Source organism: Mustelus asterias, chromosome 16 (genome assembly GCF_964213995.1).
Source record: "Mustelus asterias chromosome 16, sMusAst1.hap1.1, whole genome shotgun sequence".
Taxonomy (NCBI): domain Eukaryota; kingdom Metazoa; phylum Chordata; class Chondrichthyes; order Carcharhiniformes; family Triakidae; genus Mustelus; species Mustelus asterias.
The window spans coordinates 91548977-91568267 of NC_135816.1; the positions used below are offsets into that span (position 1 = coordinate 91548977).

Genomic DNA, 19291 nt, shown 5'->3' on the forward strand with positions numbered 1-19291 from the left:
TCCTCTGAACATTTTACAAACTGAACTCCTCCATCTTACTGTCCATTCCTTCACTAAAGTCACGGAGAGAAAATCACCACCACAAGATGGCGGCCGCCGGTTGCCTGGGTAACCCGGCCGATCACGGGAAGGCAAGGGTGGTGGAATGCAACCTCGTCCCTCACAAAGATGGCCGCCTCGTTCCGAGTTCCTTGATAAAGTCCCGCGAACCTCTACCAAGATGGCGGCAAGTTAGATCTGTGAGCATGCTCAGTGTCAGTCACGGTGAGCGGACGACAAAAGGAATACGCACTGTGCTTGGATTGGGGGTGTTTTATTAACAACTGGGGTAGGCCTGAGGCCCGGAATAGGAGGCCGTGGTGATGGGGGGGTGATTCTCAAACGACTTCAATTACTGGAGTTTTTAAACCTAGAGTCTGGTCGATGGACCGTTGGTAGCACTGCTGCCGCTCGGCGCCAGGGACCTGGGTTCAATTCTGGACTTGGTGATTGTGTGGAGCTTGTACGTTCCCTATGTCTGTGTGGGTTTCCTCCCACTTGTCTGAAGATTTGATTTGATTTATTATTATCACATGTTTGGGATACAGTGAAAAGTATTGTTTCTTGTGCCTGATGCATACAAGGTTTCAACCGAGAAGAAGGTTATCTAGCATTGCAACGGGTTCTTGATCAATTGGGCCAGTGAGCCGATGAATGGCAGATGGAGTTTAATTCAGATAAATGCAAGGCGATGCATTTTGGTCGATCAAACCAGGGCAGGACTTACTCAGTTAATGGTAGGGTGTTGGGGAGAGTTATAGAACAAAGAGATCTAGGGGTACAGGTTTATAGCTCCTTGAAATAGGCTTCGGCGTGAACAGGCAGAGGCGAGGGTAGGTTCCGGTAAGTTGTTTTTGTTTCTTCAGAGTAGAAAAAATGCCGGGCAGGATGTTGGAATGCTTCTCTTGCAGGATGTGGGAGGTCCGACCTCCGGTGTCCCTGACAACGACACCTGCAGGAGGTGCATCCAGCTGCAGCTCCTAACAAACCGCGTTAGGGAACTGGAGCAGGAGCTGGATGACCTCTGGATCATTCGGGAGAATGAGGAGTTTATAGATAGTAGCTTCAGGGAGGCAGTTACGCCAAAGGCACAGAGCAGAGGTAATTGGGTTACCGTCAAGCGAGGGAAAGGGCAGGCAGAGCAGGGTTCCCCTGTGGCCATTCCCCTCCACAACAGGTATACCGATTTGGATACTGTTGTGGGGGATGCCTTATCTGGGGCAAGCCGCAGCAGCCGGATCTCTGGCACTGAGTCTAGTTCTGCAGTGCAGAAGGGAGGTGGAAGAAGAGGAGAGCGATAGTGATAGGGGACTCGATAGAGGTATAGAGAGGAGGTTCTGTGGTCGTGACAGAGACACCCGGATGGTTTGTTGCCTCCTGGGTGCCGGTGTGAGGGATGTCTCTGATTGCGTGCACAGTATTCTGAAGTGGAGGGTGATCAGCCAGATGTCATGGTACACATCGGTACCAATGACGTAGGAAGGAAGAGTGAGGAGGTCCTGAAGAGTGAGGATATAGAGCTTGGTAGGAAGTTAAAAAGCAGGACCCCGAGGGTAGTAATCTCAGGATTGCTACATGTGCCAGTGAGGGTAAGAGTAGGATGCTCGGGCGGATGAACACGTGGCTGAGGAACTGGTGTAGGGGGGCAGGGTTTCAGATTTCTAGATCATTGGAACCTCTTCTGGGGCAGATGGGACCTGTACAAGGGAGAGGGGTTACACCTGAACTACAAGGGGACCAATATACGTGTAGGGAGGTTTGCTAGTGTTATTGGGGAGGGTTTAAACTAGATTTGCAGGGGAATGGGAACCAGAGTTCCAGAGCAGATAGTGGAGCGGGGGTGAAAATAAATGATGTTAATAGTTCATGCAAAATCACAAATAGAAGGGTTGTGTGTGGTGGTAATAATCTTCTGAGGTGTGTCTATTTCAATGCCAGGAGTATTGTGGGGGAGGCAGACGAGCTGAGGGCATGGATTGACACATGGAATTATGACATTATAGCCATTAGTGAAACCTGGTGACAGGAGGGGCAGGACTGGCAGCTCAATGTTCCAGGGTTCCGATGATTCAGACGTGAAAGAGGCAGAGGGATGAAGGGGGGGTGGGGGGTGGCATTGCTAGTCAGGGAAAATGTTACAGCAGTGCTAAGGCAGGACAGATTAGAGGGCTTGTCTACCGAGGCCATATGGGTGGAGCTGAGAAACAGAAAAGGTATGACCACATTAATGGGGGTGTATTATAGACCACCCAATTGTCAGCGAGAATTGGAGGAGCAAATCTGCAGAGAGATAGCAGACAACTGCAGGAAACATAAAGTTGTGATAGTAGGGGATTTTAATTTTCCACATATAGATTGGGACTCCCATACTGTTAACGGTCTAGACGGGTTAGAGTTTGTAAAATGTGTTCAGGAAAATTTTCTAAATCAATATATCGAGGTACCAACTAGAGAGGATGCAATATTTGATCTCCTATTAGGAAACGAGTTAGGACAAGTGACGGAGGTGTGTGTAGGGGAACACTTTGGTTCCAGTGATCATAACGCCATTAGTTTCAACTTGATCATGGATAAAGATAGATCTGGTCCTCGGGTTGAGGTTCTAAACTGGAAAAAGGCCAAATTTGAAGAAATGAGACAGGATCTGAAAAGCGTCAATTGGGACAGGCTGTTCTCTGGCAAGGACGTGATTGGTAAGTGGGAGGCCTTCAAGGGAGAAATTTTGAGAGTGCAGAGTTTGTATGTTCCTGTTAGGATTAAAGGCAAAGTGAATAAGAATAAGGAACCTTGGTTCTCGAGGGATATTGGAACTCTGATAAAGAAGAAGAGAGATGTATGACATGTATAGGCAACAGGGAGCAAATAAGATGCTTGAGGAGTATAAAAAGTGCAAGAAACTACTAAAGAAAGAAATCAGGAGGGCTAAAAGAAGACATGCGGTTGCTTTGGCAGACAAGGCGAAGGCTAATTCTAAGAGCTTCTACAGGTATATTAAGAGCAAAAGGATAGTAAGGGATAAAATTGGTCCTCTTGAAGATTAGAGTGGTCGGCTATGTATGGAACCAAAAGAAATGGGGGAGATATTAAATGGGTTTTTTTGCATCCGTATTTACTAAGGAAACTGGCATGGAGTCTATGGAAATAAGACAAACAAGTAGGGAGGTCATGGAACCTATACAGATTAAAGGGGAGGAGGTGCTTGCTGTCTTGAGGCAAATCAGAGTAGATAAATCCCCAGGACCGAACAGGGTATTCCCTCGAACCTTGAAGGAGACTAGTGTTGAAATTGCAGGGGCCCTGGCAGATATATTTAAAATGTCGGTATGCACAGGTGAGCTGCCGGATGATTGGAGGATAGCTCATGTTGTTCTGTTGTTTAAAAAAGGCTTAAAAAGTAATGCGGGAAATTATAGGCCGGTAAGTTTGACGTCTGTAGTAGGTAAATTATTGGAAGGAGTACTAAGAGATAGGATCTACAAATATTTGGATAGACAGGGACTTATTAGGGAGAGTCAACATGGCTTTGTGCGTGGTAGGTCATGTTTAACCAATCTATTAGAGTTTTTCGAGGAGGTTACCAGGAAAGTGGATGAAGGGAAGGCAGTGGATGTTGTCTGCATGGACTTCAGTATGGCCTTTGATAAGGTCCCACGTGGGAGGTTAGTTAGGAAGGTTCAGTTGCTAGGTATACATGGAAGTAGTAAATTGGATTAGGCATTGGCTCAATGGAAGAAGCCAGAAAGGGGTAGTGGAGCATTGCTCCTGTGACTAGTGGTGTGCCACAGGGATCAGTGCCGGGTCCATTGTTGTTTGTCATCTATATCAATGATCTGGATGATAATGTGGTAAATTGGATCAGTAAATTTGCTGATGATACAAAGATTGGAGGTGTAGTGGACAGTGAGGAAGGTTTCCAAAGCTTGCAGACGGATTTGGACCAGCTAGAAAAATGGGCTGAAAAATGGCAGATGGAGTTTAATTGCAGACAAGTGTGAGGTATTGCACTTTTGAAGGACAAACCAAGGTAGAATATACAAGGTAAATGGTAGGACACTGAAGAGTGCAGTAGAACAGAGGGATCTGGGAATACAGATACATAATTCCCTCAAAGTGGCGTCACAGGTAGATAGGGTTGTAAAGAGTGCTTTTGGTACATTGGCCTTTATAAATCAACGTATTGAGTATAAGAGTTGGAATGTTATGGTGAGGTTGTATAAGACATTGGTGAGGCCGAATTTAGAGTATTGTGTGCAGTTTTGGTCACCTAATTACAGAAAGGATATTAATAAGGTTGAAAGAGTGCAGAGAAGGTTTACAAGGATGTTGCCGGGACTTGAGAAACTGAGTTACAGAGAAAGGTTGAATAGGTTAGGACTTTATTCCCTGGAGCGCAGAAGAATGAGGGGAGATTTGATAGAGGTGTATAAAATTATGATGGGTAGAGATAGAGTGAATGCAAGCAGGCTTTTTCCATTGAGGCTAGGGGAGAAAAAAACTAGAGGACATGGGTTAAGGGTGAAGGGGGAAAAGTTTAAAGGGAATATTAGTGGGGGGCTTCTTCACACAGAGAGTGGTGGGTGTGTGGAATGAGCTGCCAGATGAGGTGGTGAATGCGGTTCACTTTTAACATTTAAGGAAAACTTGGACAGGTACATGGATGAGAGGGGTGTGGAGGGATATGGTCCAGGTGCAGGCCAGTGGGACTCGGCAGAAAAATGGTTCGGCACAGCCAAGAAGGGCCAAAAGGCCTGTTTCTGTGCTGTAATGTTCTATGGTTTTATGGAAAGTGGAGTCACAGGTGGACAGGGTGGTTGGGAAGGGATACAGCATGCTTGGTTTCATTGGTCAGAACATTGAGTACAGGAATTGGGATGTTTTGTTGAAGTTATACAAGACATTGGTAAGGCCACACTTGGAATAGTGTGGTCACCCTATTATAGAAATGATATTATTAAACTAGAAAGAGTGCAGAAAATATTTACGAGGATGCTACTGGGACTTGATGGATTGAGTTATAAGGAGAGGCTGGATAGACTGGGACTTTTTTTCCTGCAGCGTAGGAGGCTCAAGGGTGACCTTATAGAGGTCTATAAAATAATGAGGGGCATAGATAAGGTCGTCAGTCAGCATCTTTTCCCGATGATAGGGGAGTCTAAAACTAAAGGGCATATGTTTAAGGTGAGAGGGGAGTGATACAAAAGGGTGCAGAGGGGCAATTTTTTCAGAGGGTGGTGAATGTCTGGAACAAGCTGCTCGAGGTAATCATAGAGGTGGGTACAATTTGTCTTTTAAAAAGCATGTAGACAGTTACATCGGTAAAATGGGTATGGAGTAATGTGGGCCAAACGCTGACAATTAGGAATAAGTTAGTGGTTAAAAATCGGGTGGTATGGACAAGTTGGGCCGAAGGGCCTGTTTCCATGCTGTAAATCTCTGACTCTATGATGAAAACATACTGTATATAGGGTACATAGTGGAGAAGGAAAGGAGAGGGTGCAGAATATAGTGTTGCGTTTACACGTAGGTTAAAGAGAAAGATCGGCTTAGTGTAAGGTAGGTCCATTCAAAAGTCTGATTGCAGCAGGGAAGAAACTTTTCTTAAGTTGGTTGGTACTTGACCTCAATTTTATGTATCTCTTTCACGACGGAAGAAAGTGGAAGAGAAAATGTCCAGAATGTGTGGGGTCCTTGATAATGCTGGCTGCTCATCCGAGGCAGCGGGAAATGTAAACGGAGTCAATGGATGGGAGGCCGCTTTGTTTGATGGACTGGGCTTTGTTCACAACCCTTTGCAGTGTCTTGTGGTCTTGATCAGCGCAGGAGCCATACAAGGCTGTGATACATCTGGAAATGATGTTTTCTGTGGTGCATTTGTAAAAATTGGTGAGATATGCAGGATAGGTGGATTGGCCATGTTAAGTGTGTGGGATTACGAGGATAGGGTGGGTGAATTGGCCTGGGTAAGATGCTGTAGAATCATAGAAGCGTTACAGTGCAGAATGAGGCCATTTGGTCCATCAAGCCAGCGCTAACAATAATCTGATAGAATCCCTACAGTGCAGAAAGAGGCCATTTGACCCATCGAGCCTGCAACACCAACGATCTCACCCTATCCCTATGATCCCACATATTTACCCTGCTAATCTCCCTGACACAAAGGAACAATTTATCATGGCTACCTTATTACATGAGGTTGAGCAAAGGAGTGTTTACATTTAATGCCATGGAAAATCTGAACTACCATGTGTTTATCTTTAATATTGTTAGAAACCCTACAGCACAGAAAGGCCATTCGGCCCATCGGGTCTGCACCGACCACAATCCCACCCAAGCCCTACCCCCATATCCCTACATATTTATCCACTAATCCCTCTAACCTACGCATTCCAGGACACTAAGGGCAATTTTAGCATGGCCAATCAACCTAACCCGCACATCTTTGGACTGTGGGAGGAAACCGGAGCACCCGGAGAAAACCCACGCAGACACGAGGAGAATGTGAAAACTCCACACAAGGGTTAGGGTTCTGCCTTGTTTACTTTAACGATGGTCATTTGGAATCATTTTATATTTAAATGTTGCATTTTGATGTTTCAATAAAGCATCTGTAGAATTTGGTTATGTTTATGGGAAAACATTTAATAAAAATAACATTATGAATACGACATTGACCTGTTACTCAACGTTTAACTTCAGTAGCTGCAGCATGACACTTTGTTTAATAACTAGGGGTTTGAGTTTAAGAGCCGTGAGGTTATGCTGCAACTGTACAGGACCTTGGTGAGACCACATTTGGAATATTGTGTGCAGTTCTGGTCACCTCACTACAAGAAGGATGTGGAGACACTGGAAAGAGTGCAAAGGAGATTTACCAGGATGCTGCCTGGTTTGGAGGGTAGGTCTTATGAGGAAAGGTTGAGGGAACTTGGGCTTTTCTCTTTGGAGTGGAGGAGGTTGAGAGGAGACTTGATAGAGGTTTATAAGATGATGAGGGGGATAGATAGAGTGAACGTTCAAAGACTATTTCCTCGGGTGAATGGAGCGGTAACTAGGGGGCATAACTATAGGGTTCATGGTGGGAGATATAGGAAGGATGTCCGAGGTAGGTTTTTTACTCAGAGAGTGGTTGGGGTGTGGAATGGACTGCCTGCAGGGATAGTGGAGTCAGAAACTTTAGGAACATTTAAGAAGCTATTGGATAGGCACATGGAGTACTTCGAGATGATAGGGAGGAAATAGCTTGATCTGGGTTTCAGACAAAGCTCGGCACAACATCGTGGGCCGAAGGGCCTGTTCTGTGCTGTACTGTTCTATGTTCTATGTAACTACCTCAACATTTTAAAATTTCTTTAACAATTTTTAAAAACTTTAACACTGATAGATGAAATGCTTTTTTCTTTAACATCATGCTTAGTGTTATGGTTCAGGTCAGAAACACCAAAGTGTTTTATGGAGCCTGCCTGGATCATAAGTTTTGCATCTTGAATTTGGCTAGGACAAACATGATGGGTTTCACTTCAGTTATGATTCAATGACCCACTAGGGAGCTTTTATCAAACAAAGTTTATTTCAGAATATAGTTAACATGTACAATGAGAATATTAGCAATAACTTCTATCAATTACAAGCAACCAAAATAACTACGATAATGTATAACCCTTAACGAATATAGGAGCTGTCCCAATCAAACCAATCCCATTACAAGACCCTTCAAACAGGTTTAATACAGCATAGACTAATGCTCCCATGATCCTGGAATTGAATCATTTGGATGAAGTCTGCAATTCTCTGGATAGATTCAAAACAGTTTCTCAAAACACAAGGGACTCTAGGCAAGCTACCAACAGCAGTTTCTCCCCTTCAGAAAGACAAGACCTTACTTTCAACTAACCAGCTGAATTTCCAAAACCAGGGAGGGAGAGAGACTTCCTTTCAGCTTGATGCCCCTTCTAAAACTAAACAACAGTTTAAACTGAAAACAATAGAATTCCTGAGTCACGAAATCCAGTAAAAATAAACAAATCCCTGTTTAAGCCACAATAAAAGGACATCTCCCGTCAAACCCATGCCATAATGAAAAAAAACTGAAGCCAAAAATCATAGAAACCCTACAGTGCAGAAGGAGGCCATTCAGCCCATCAAATCTGCACCGACCACAATCCCACCCAGGCCCTACCCCCACATATTTACCCACTAATCCCTCTAACCTATGCATCTCAGGACTCTAAGGGGCAATTTTTAACCTGGCCAATCAACCTAACCCGCACATCTTTGGACTGTGGGAGAAAACCGGAGCACCCGGAGGAAACCCACGCAGACACGAGGAGAATGTGCAAACTCCACACAGACAGTGACCCGAGCCGGGAATCGAACCCAGAATCCTGGAGCTGTAAAGCAGCAGTGCTAACCATTGCGCTACCGTGCCGCCCTGTGAAGCAGCAGTGCTAACCACTGCGCGACCGTGCCGCCCAAGGCCTGCTTACAACTGCATAAAACATAGTTTAGAAAAAAGACATTCTTAAAGATACAGTAACATCACATTAGAATCATAGAATAACTACAGTGCAAAAAGAGGCCATTTGACCCATCGAGCCTGCACCGACAACAATTCCACCCAGGCCCTATCCCCGTAACTCCATGTATTTACCCTGTTCGTCCCCCTGCCACGAAGGGGCAATTGAGCATGCCCAATTATTCTAACCCACACATCTTTGGACTGTGGGAGGAAACTGGAGCACCAGAGGAAATCCACACCAACACGGGGAGAACATGCAAACTCCACACAGACAGTTATCTAAGGCCAGACTTGAACCTGGGTCCCTGGTGCTCAAGCAGCAGTGCTAACCATGGTGCCACTGTACCTCCAGGGTTCTGCTGTATTTTTGTAAATGAGGTGAATGATAGATGGAATTAAATGAGAGTAGGGTAGATGAGGGCAGTGCAGTTGATATTGTCTACATGGACTTTAGCAAGTCCTTTGACATACCGCATGGTAGGTTGTTACAAAAGGTTAAATCTCATGAGATCCAGGGTGAGGTAGCTAAATGGATACAAAATTGGCTGGATGACAGAAGACAGAGGGTGGTTGTAGAGGGTTGTTTTTCAAACTTGAAGCCTGTGACCAGCGGTGTGCCGCAAGGATCAGTGCTGGGTCCACTGTTATTTGTCATTTATATTAATGATTTGGATGAGAATATAGGAGGCATGGTTAGTAAGTTTGCAGATGACACCAAGATTGGTGGCATAGTGGACAGTGAAGAAAGTTATCTCTGATTGCAACGGGATCTTGATCAATTGGGCCAGTGGGCTAATGAATGGCAGATGGAGTTTAATTTAGATAAATACAAGGTGATGCATTTTGGTAGATTGAACCAGGGCAGGACTTACTCAGTTAATGGTAGGGCATTGGGAGAGTTACAGAACAAAGAGATCTAGGGGTACGTGTTCAGGGTTCCTTGAAAGCGGAGTCACAGGTGGACAGACTGGTGAAGAAGGCATTCAGCATGCTTGGTTTCATCAGTCATAACATTGAATACAGGAGTTGGGACAAGTTGTACAAGACATTGGTAAGGCCACACTTGGAATACGGTGTACAGTTCTGGTCACCCTATCATAGAAAGGATATTATTAAACTAGAAAGAGTGCAGAAAAGATTTACCAGGATGCTACCGGGACTTGATGGTTTGAGTTATAAGGAGAGGCTGGATAGACTGGGACTTTTTTCTCTGGAGCGTAGAAGGCTGAGGGGTGATCTTATAGAGGTCTATAAAATAATGAGGGGCACAGACCAGCTAGATCGTCAATCTATTTTCCCAAAGGTAGGGGAGTCTAAAACTAGAGGGCATAGGTTTAAGGTGAGAAGGAAGAGATACAGAAGTGTCCAGAGGGGCAATTTTTTCACAAGAGGGTGCTGAGTGTCTGGAACAAGCTGCCAGATGAAGCAGTAGAGGCGGGTACAATTTTGTCTTTTAAAAAGCATTTGGACAGTTACGTGGGTAAGATGGGTATAGAGGGATATAGGCCAAATGCAGGCAATTGAGATTAGTTTAGGGATTTAAAAAAAAGGGTGGCATGGACAAGTTGGGCCGAAGGGCCTGTTTTCATGCTGTAAACCTCTATGATTCTATGACTCTAGGGGAAGGGAGAGGAAGGGAAGGATTTGGACATTATACATTTTAAATGTAGCCTGACTCTTCTGATGATCTCTGCATCCTACATCGAAGCCTCAAAAGAACTTCAGTGATTTTACGAACCTAAGCTCAAAGTGATGGACCAGCAGTGGTGGAACATGCCTCCAGATTTTGAATCTGACCTGGATTCTGCAATTCCTGACAGAGATAGTTCACACCAGCTTACAGGAGGCTTGTGTGTGTCAACTAAGGCATTGAACTTTCATTTGAAGTAATCATTAAGGCTTTTAAGGATCAGTCATATCAGGGACATCTTTTAGTGTCCAACCAAATAAATGAAATCAAACTAACTTAAGGACAACTCAAAAGGGGGAGCTCCCTAAAAGGAGGGGAACAAAAGACAAAGCGGAAAGGAAATTTAAAACAAATTAAAATGTGATTAAAGAGGTCAATAATACACCCCAGTACCTGCAGTACCCAGCGGGCACGGAAGGCATCAACTGTGCCCTCGGACACCGCATGCTCCCTCTCCAGGGACACCTGGCCGTGAATATAGCAGCGGTAGAGGGGCAGACAGTCGGGTTGGATGACCCCCTCGATCGCCCGCTGCCTGGACCTACAGATGGAACGCCTTGCCAGGCCCAGGAGCAGGTTCACGAGGAAGTTGTCCTTCTTCCCTGCCCCCCTCTGCACCAGGTGCCCGTAGATCAGGAGCGTGGGGCTGAAGTGCAAACAAAACATCAATAAAAGGTTTTTGAGAAAACTGAAAATGTTGAGCAGCCCATAACACATAATGTAGACATGGTCCACAGACTCCACAAGATTGCACAAAGGGCACGCTTGGGAGCCCATGAACCAGTTCGTGGGCTCCCAAGCGTACCCTTTTTGCAAACCTCGTGGAGGTTGTACGGGACTGCTGCGTGCAGCACCCTCTATCCCAGGTCTCCGAGATAGTGGGGGAAGACCCCTCTGTAGAGGGACCTCCACTGGGGACCTCCGCCATCTGGCGGCAACAGGGTTAATCACATCAGGGAGGATCTTAAACAACACAGCTTAAAATACATTGCAAAATTAAAATATACTTTCGCTGATGATTACAAACCCACTTTATCCATTATAGTTCCTTCAATAGAATTACCATCCTCATGACAAATAAAACTTAAAAATACTTTTCTCTCTCTGTGGCTTCAAACCCACTTTATACATTAAAGTACTTTTTAATGGAATTAACAGCATCATGACAAATTAAAGTTTTCTACACATCCCCTCTAAACTTCCTGCCCCCTACCTTAATCTATGCCCACTGGTCATTGAACCCTCCACAAAGGAGAAAGGCGTCTTCCTATCTTCTCTATCTATGCTCCTCATAATTTTATATTGCAATCATGTCCCTCCTTAGTGTCCTCTGCTCCAAGGAAAACAACCCAAATCTATCCAATCTCTCTTCATAACTGAATCTCTTTTGAGGCTTTGACAGAAGTATAGAGATCATGAGACAAGATCTGCCTGGTGCGGAAGTGAATCAATTGTCTACCGCTGTGTACAGGAAAAGGTAGTCATGACGTGGAGATGCCGGCGTTGGACTGGGGTAAACACAGTAAGAAGTTTAACAACACCAGGTAAAAGTCCAACAGGTTTATTTGGTAGCTTTATTTGGTGTGGCTTTTGCTACCAAATAAAACTGTTGGACTTTAACCTGGTGTTGTTAAACTTCTTACAGGAAAAGGGACATCATATGAAATGGTGCGAGAGGAGATGTGTGCCAGGAGACTGAGCCTCAGCAAGGAAGTAGTGGGACTCCTTTCTGAAATGTTGAAGGAAGACCTGAAACCAAACTCTAAACTGCCACACTACCTTAACAGTGGAGATGAAACTCATGAAAGAACTGAATTTTTTTCCACCTGGGTCCCTTCAACATGGCATCAGTGACATATGTAACAGGTGATGCAAGGGCCGTTCGGGATTATCTGGCAGCTGCTGCTTTTGGACACAGTTTCTAAAATTAATAATTGATATGTCCAAACCCTCTTCTCCCTATTTACAAAAAGACAACAGAACCATTCAACTAAAAAACATAATTGACTGTTGTGTTTTGTCAAACTGGTTGGATTTTATTCCACCAGAAAGGGCACATCTTGTTTTGAAGCAAATGAGAAATTCATCCTGAGGAATTGGCTCCAGCTTTCGCGCACAGGCCTGAGCACTAAGTCTCACTGAACATAGAGTAGGTCAGGCCCACAAGGTGTGACTCTTGCTAAAAAAACAATTAACCTGATTGGTTGTAGTAAAATAACAAATCTATAATTGCAAAATCTATGCAGAATTCAAAATCCAGTAAGCTCCAGACAAATCAAGGTAAGGATAGCTCTGACGAAGGGTCATCTAAACTCAAAATGTTGGCTCTATGCTCTCTCCACAGATGCTGTCAGACTTGCTGAGATTTTCCAGCATTTTTTGTTTCAGATTCCAGCATCCTCACTATTTTGCTTTTGAATTAAGGGAAGGATAATGTCGTCTCTCCATGATGCATTTCTCATTTTACTCTTCCTGAAGCCTGTTTTCTGTGATGTGAGGTCTCACATGGGAGACTTATAAAGAAGACAAATGCACATGGGATACATGGTAATTTGATAAAGTGGATTCAAAATTGGCTCAGTTCTTGGAGACAAGTGATGTCAGAAGGCTGCTTAAATGAATGGAAAACACAGTAAGAGTTTTAACAACACCAGGTTAAAGTTCAACTGGTTTATTTGGTAGTAAATGCTATTAGCAAAAGTCCAAATAAACCCGTTGGACTTTAACCTGGTGTTGTTAAAACTCTTACTGTGTTTACCCCAGTCCAACGCCGGCATCTCCACATCATAAATGACTGGAAACCAGTGATCACTGGCATACCACAGGGATTTTTGCTGGTTCCCCTATTATTTGCCATTTATATAAATGACATAAATGATAATGTGGATGAAAGGAATTCATAAGTTTGGGGATGACACTAAAATTGATCAAATGGTTAACACTGAGGTTGAGTGTCTTGGACTACAAAAAGATATAGGAGCAGAAAAAAAAGTTTTTATTCAGGACTACAGGTCAAAAGAGGACTACAGGTCTGCATTTAAGGTTACAGACTCTGGTTAAATAAGTCAAAGGCCTAAACTGGGGGCAACATCATTGGTTTCTGTGCAGAGCAGTGCAAATGAGCAGACGTGTTCTGGCAGCCATATTGCCTCCGGCAGGAGACAGTAAGAAGTCTCACAACACCAGATAAAAGTCCAACAGGTTTATTTGGAATCACCAGGTAAAAGTAGGGCTGATTTGGAACACCAGGTAAAAGTCCAACAGGTTTATTTGGCAACACGAGCTTTTGGAGCACTGCTCCTTCATCAGGTGACACATTGAAGGGTTAGTTAGGGGAGGACTAACTTCAATGGAATGAGAATAAATCTGGTTGATGAAAATTGGAATCAAAGATTGCCTGGAAAAACGGCCTGCCTTTCAAGAGGTGATGGTTTGGCTACAGTCAATTTATCTGCTCACTAGAGAGAAAGGCAGGGGAAACAAATCTAAAACTCCTTCAATAACAAAAGAGAAAAAAGGGCGCAAAGGAGAAATGTCTGTTGAATAAACAACTTGAGAACAAGACTGATTATGGACAGTTCAGAATGGAGGTGGAAGGAGAGATTGGCTGTAACATAAAATAGTCTTCTGTGAGCACATCAATGGTAAAAGTGTGATAAAAAGAGTATGGCTGATTAGAGACCTTCAACGAAAGTTTTCGCATGGAAGGAGGGAGTGACATGCGTGAGGTGCTAAATTAATGTATTATTGACATATTAATATATCTATCTTCAGTAGGGAATACGATTCTTCCCAAGTCAAAGTGAAATGGGAGGTTATTGAGACAGTCAATAAGCAAAATTACTAAAGATAAGGAATTGGAATTGGATGATTTGCATCCAACGATAGAACGTTGTGGAGTAATAGAAATTGAAGTATTGTTACGGGCTTTGATGTCAGCCTTTTAATTGATCACAACTCTACTCTTCAAGTAACTAGACAAAGTGTATCTGGATTTCCAGAAGGCATTTGACAAGGTGCCGCACAAAAGACTGCTACATAAGATAAAGGTGCATGGTGTTACGGGTAATGTATTAGCATGGATAGAGGATTGGTTAACTAACAGAAAGCAAAGAGTGGGGGTAAATGGGTGTTTTTCTGGTTGGCAATCAGTGACTAGTGGTGTGCCTCAGGGATCAGTGTTGGGACCGCAATTGTTTACGATTTACATAGATGATTTGGAGTTGGGGACCAAGTGTAGTGTGTCAAAATTCGCAGATCACACTAAGATGGATGGCAGAGCAAAGCGTGCAGAGGACCCTGAAAGTCTGCAAAGGGATATAGATCGTCTAAGTGAGTGGGCGAGGGTCTGGCAGATGGAGTACAATGTTGGTAAATGTGAGATCATCCATTTTGGTAGGAATAACAGCGAAATGGACAATTATTTAAATGTTAAAAAATTGTAGCATGCTGTTGTGCAGAGGGACCTGAGTGTCCTTGTGCAGGAATCTCAAGGAGTTGGTTTGCAAGTGGAGCAGGTAATTAAGAAGGCAAATGGAATTTTGTCCTTCATTGCGAGAGGGATGGAGTTTAAAAACTGCGAGGTTATGTTGCAGCTGTATAAGGTGCTGGTGAGGCCACACCTGGAGTACTGTGTACAGTTTTGGTCTCCTTGCTTGAGAAAGGATATACTGGCACTGGAGGGGGTGCAGAGGAGATTCACTCGGTTGATTCCGGAGTTGAGAGGGTTGGCTTATGAGGAGAGACTGAGTAGACTGGGGCTATACTCATTGGAATTCAGAAGAATGAGAGGAGATCTTATACAAACATAGAAGATTATGAAGGGAATAGATTAGAAGCAGGGAAGTTGTTTCCACTGGCGGGTGAAACTAGAACTAGGAGGCATAGCCTCAAAATAAGGGGAAGCAGATTTAGGACTGAGTTGAGGAGGAACTTCTTCACACAAAGGGTTGTGAATCTGTGGAATTTCCTGCCAGTGAAGCAGTTGAGGCTACCTCATTGAATGTTTTTAAGGCAAGGATAGATACATTTTTGAGCAATAAAGGAATTAAGGGTTATGGTGAGCGGGCGGGTAAGTGGAGCCGAGTCTACAAAAAGATCAGCCATGATCTTATTGAATGGCGGAGCAGGCTCAAGGGGACAGATGGCCTACTCGTACTCCTAGTTCTTATGTTCTTAAGTCACAAAGTTCTCTTCAGCAGCAGTTTTAATCAAGCTATACAGTTGACACCCCAGAAAGTCACGGGTCACAGAGGGAGTTTAAATGTTCTGCATCTGGGCAGTAATTCACTTGCTCTTCCCACCTGTTGAGACACCAGTGAGTTCGCATCTGACTGTAGGGATTGGTTTCCCATCTTTTATTGCTGTTTTGGGGATTTTCGCTTCTCCACCAATTCCCATTCTCCTCCTTTGGATAATAGAAGGCCTATTCAGCTAAATTTCAATATCTTTTGTTTCTTAACTGCACTATTGCACCCTCCAACTCGTCTAACTCCATAACAACAAACAAATGAAGATTTAATAATTTGGATGGTCAATGGCGGCTATTGTACCCAGTGTTCCCGGCGGTCAGGAATGTCCCCGATCAACACAACCGGCGATCAGTGCGCCGGCGCAACGGCGAAGTGTTTGGTGCATGCGTACTGTGATATGATCCATGGAGAGAAGCTTCTTTCTCGGATCCAGATTCGGTAAATGGCGGGTGGAGGGAGCGATGAATTTGGGTGCCGTTGGTATGTGTAGGTTTCATAATCACAGTGCATAAGCTTTAGACTCCAGAATTAGAAGGTGACGTTTGCCAGAGCAGGAAGACGACAGTGAGATTTCTGCCGCTGAACGGCCAGAGTAACGACCTCATTGTAATAAGGGAAAACATACAATAAAGCGCATGCGTAACCGCCGTCTTTTAACGGGCGGTGTGCAGCAAGGCGCATGCGCATGCACGTCAGGCGGGGAAGATGTCTCTCCTGGACTGACAGTGATGGATTTTATTTCTAAGTTTTAAAATTTTAAGGTCATCCTGACTCGAAATGTTTCCCCTGTTTCTAATAATGGATGAATTTTACTTGTGTTTATTATTTTACTGTTACTTCTGTAAATGTCCAAAAGAGGTTTCTACCGCTTTTCATCTCCCAATCATGTGTTGCTGGCTTACTAGCTTTATCTCGGCACAGTATCTTCCATCATCAGCAATTGTTTTTTCCAGTACGAAGATCCATTCCACTGACGCTTCTGACTTTATATTGACCATAAAATTTGTGCCATTTTAATTGCCATTTTGAACATCTGAAACGTTAACTTTGTTTCTGTCTCCACATTTACCATTAGATATAACCAATTCCCAGTCTCGTGTGGAGAAGGTGATGTTTGACCACTTTGGACCGCTGCAGTCCGTGTGGTAAGCTCCCACAATGCTGTTCGGTAAGAAGTTACCAGATTTTCATCCAGCAACAATGAAGGACTAGTGAGATAATGTCTAAGTCAACAACATTAATTTGTATTTATTATCACATGTGATACAATGTTCCAAGACATTTCACAGAAATGTGACAAAGTCTGTTCCTGTGCTGTAATTTTCTTTGTTCTTTGGTAGGCAGTTTTAGTTCAGTCGGGCAGCTTGCTCGGTGCAGACTTGGAGAACTGAAGGGCCTGTTCCTGTGCTGTAATTTTCTTTGTTCTTTATAACATTTGACTGAGCCACATAGAGTCATAGAGGTTTACAGCATGGCAACAGGCCCTTCGGCCCAACTTGTCCATGCTGCCCATTTTTTTTAAACCCCTAAGCTGATCCCAATTGCCTGCATTTGTCCCATATCCCTCTGTATCCTTCTCACCCATGTAATTGTCTAAATGCTTTTTAAAATAGAAAATTGTACCCGCCTTTACTACTACCTCTGGTAGCTTGTCCCAGACACTCACCACCCTCTGTGAAAAAATTGCCCTTCTGGACGCTTTTGTATCTCTCTTCGCTCACCTTAAACCTATGCCCTCTAGTTTTAGACTCCCCTACCTTTGGGAAAAAGTATTGACGATCTAGCTGATCTATGTCATTATTTTATAAACCTCTATAAGATCACCCCTCAGCCTTCTACGCCCCAGAGAAAAAAGTCCCAGTCTATCCAGCCTCTCCTAATAACTCAAGCCATCAAGTCCCAGTAGCATCCTAGTAAATCTTCTCTGCACTCTTTCGAGTTTAATAATATTCTTTCTATAATAGGGTGACCAGAACTGTACACAGTATTCCAAGTATGCCTTACCAATGTCTTGTACAACTTCAACAACATATATGGGGCTATTAGGTGAACAAAGGATTGATCAGAGAATCATGAATTAGAATCATAGAATCCCGACAATGCAGAAAACGGCCATTTGGCCCATCTGATCTGCACCAACTCAGAGCATCTTACCAACACCACATATTAACCCTGCTAATCCCCTAACCTACACTTCTTTGGATAATAATGGGCAATTTAGCATGGTCAATCCACCTAACCTGCACATCTTTGGGCTGTGGGAGGAAACTAGAGCACCTACAGCAAACCCATGCACATACAGGGAGAATGTGCAAACTCCTCAGTCATCCAAAGCCAGAATTGAATCTGGGTCCCTAGCGCTGTGAGGCTGCCACGCTAATCATTGTTTTGCCATGGTGGCTTAGGTTTTGAACAGACTCTTAAAGGAGAAAAGTAACATAGAGAGGTGGAGATATTTAAAGATGAAATTCCAGACCTTGTCACCTTGGCAACTGAAAGAAGGGCCTCCGATTGTGGAACAATTATATCAGGAATTAGATGAATACGTCTTTGGATGATTGTGCGGCTGGAGGAGATTACAGAAATAAAGATTATCGCAGCCATGAAGGAAATAGAGGATAAGAATTTTAAAATTTAGTTGCTTCTTAAATGGGAGCCTCTGTAGGTCAGGGGCGATGGGTGAGCAAGACTTGGTGCACACAGGCAACAGAGTTTGAGATGACCTCAGGATTGCAGGGAGGTTGAATGTGGGAAGCTGGCCAGGAATGCATTAGATGGTTACGTCTAGAGGTAACAAAGGAATCAGTGACCATTTCAGCAAGAGATGAGCTGAGACAAGATTAGAGTCAGGCGGTTACTGAGATGGGCCTGCACAGTCTTAGTGATGATGTGGATGTCTGGAAGCTCATGAAATATTTTGATATGTTGTGAACAGTCTGGTTCAGTCTCAAGACAGTTGGCCGCGACATGGATGGAGTCAGCGGCAAGAAAAAATAGTTTGCAGTAGGGACTGAAGACGATTACTTCAATCGTCCCAATATCAAAACAGAGGAAAGTTCCTTTAATCCAGTACTGAAAGTCAGAAAAGTCAGGACGTCGTTGTAAGTTGCAGGGGAACTTGGAGATGATGGCGTTCACATACACCTGCTACCCTGATCCTTGGAGGAGGTGGAGGTTAGTGGTTTGGAAGATTCTGTTAAAGTTTTGCTTGAGTTTTAGAAATATAAAATCCCTGTGCATAAGCTCCAATTCTCACTTTGTCTGTCTTTTTCATAAAGTCATGATGTGGAGATGCCGGCGTTGGACTGGGGTAAACACAGTAAGAAGTTTAAAAACACCAGGTTAAAGTCCAACAGGTTTATTTGGCAGCAAAAGCCACACAAGCTTTCGCAGCCCCAAGCCGCTCCGAAAGCTTGTGTGGCTTTTGCTACCAAATAAATCTGTTGGACTTTAACCTGGTTAAACTTCTTACTGTTTTTCATAAAGGCCAGAGTTCTGTGTCAGCCCAGACTGGGTGGCAGGTTACCTTCCCTAAAGGACATTAATGAACCATTTCATCTTTTTATGACAATCCTTCCAGTTCTCATTGTCACTTTTTCCTAGTGCCGGCCCCAGAAATTACCAGATTCATTCAGCTCAATTTCACAATCATTTTTTGTGTTCCTCTTGCTTCTCTGTGACTCTCTTTTTTCTTTTCAATCAATTTCACAAGGTATTAGAAGGGGAGGATTTGTAGTCGGGAAGTTCAAACCAAACGTCATCAGGACCTGACGGAATTGCCGTTGTAACCTGAAC

At 43.8% G+C, this 19291-nt stretch overlaps 1 protein-coding gene across 1 annotated transcript in view; it reads left to right on the forward strand.

Annotated features, from left to right (window-relative positions):
• The window catches only part of LOC144505287 (uncharacterized), a 48273-nt gene that overhangs the window by 18784 nt on the left and 10198 nt on the right, over nt 1-19291 (forward strand). The gene's annotated exons all lie outside the window — the stretch shown is intronic.